Source organism: Penaeus monodon, chromosome 29 (genome assembly GCF_015228065.2).
Source record: "Penaeus monodon isolate SGIC_2016 chromosome 29, NSTDA_Pmon_1, whole genome shotgun sequence".
NCBI classification, from domain to species: Eukaryota; Metazoa; Arthropoda; class Malacostraca; order Decapoda; family Penaeidae; genus Penaeus; species Penaeus monodon.
Genome location: NC_051414.1, coordinates 18,386,095 through 18,387,332, shown reverse-complemented (window position 1 = coordinate 18,387,332; position 1,238 = coordinate 18,386,095).

The following is a 1,238-nucleotide window of genomic DNA, read 5'->3' as shown; positions in this document are numbered from 1 at the left end:
AACAAGCCAACAAATCTACAACTCTGTTATTCCGTTGCTACAATATAGACCACTTTAGAATTCCCCAATTTTAAAATGTATGAACAATGTATTATTACTGTATGAAGAAATAAGATAACTATTTACCAACCAAAAGTCTTCAGTCCGAGACATTTATTTGAAACAGCTTTTTATATATATTTTTATTTTATTACAACACCATTAAATGGGAAAATGAATGAGAGACACACTACTGTGTAAAATAACAGATAGCATGCCATAGAAAAAAGGTTATTAGAAGAGACGAGTTTCATCCTCTTCCTGGACATCATCTTTACGTCTCTATTTTTGGTAAAATTCTAGTGTATATTATACTTTCTCCCTATCGAAAGATTTTGCCATCCCGGTTTATGATCCATACTCTATGATATTTAAATAGTGGCTCTAGAACATTTTACCACTACATCCTCTTTAGGTGTCTCCCCCCATCTCTCTCCATTATCACCAAACAAATAATTTCCATGCATGAAAAAATTTCTTTAAAATGTATAAAATTTAAGATGTGATTCAGTCATATTAAGCTAAGCATTCCCAATAAGCATTTTTATTTTACGTCATAATACATATGAAGAATATATCTAACATATTAAAGGAAAATTATTCACGCCCTGCGTATAAAAGCCAATGCTCATAAATATTGACAGATCCTACTATTACCAATATTTACCGTTTCTACATCGTATATTCATCATTTCTGTTCTGAATTCAGGTCTATCTTGGTCTAGGTTTGGACTCTTTTACCACTGGATAATGTTAGATGGAATTATTACTTCGATTGTACTAAACAATTTCTCTTGCTCCACGATAGAAATGGCACAGCATCTGGTTCATTAACTTCACGTTCTCACATCCTACTACTAATCACCATGCTTACAATAAAGTATATGTTCATTATAAGAAGCATCTCTGTAGACCTATAAATGAAAACTAACTGTTTGAGTAGAACCTCCTTTCCATCCGCTTTTGTTCTTAGTTTCTCATGCAGTTCCATAAGCTACTCAGGTCTCTTTACGTCTTATTATCCTTGCAATAATCCCGTCTGTTTTCCCACTTGCATTACTTTCTTTGGTCTCTTTCTCCGGTTACTTCCACTTCCCCTAATCTATTAAACAGAGAAGAGGGTTCATAATGCAGCATTAGATATTATGTGACATGCATCTCAGAGATGTTACGTTTGGTAAGCATTGTGCTTTAATGCC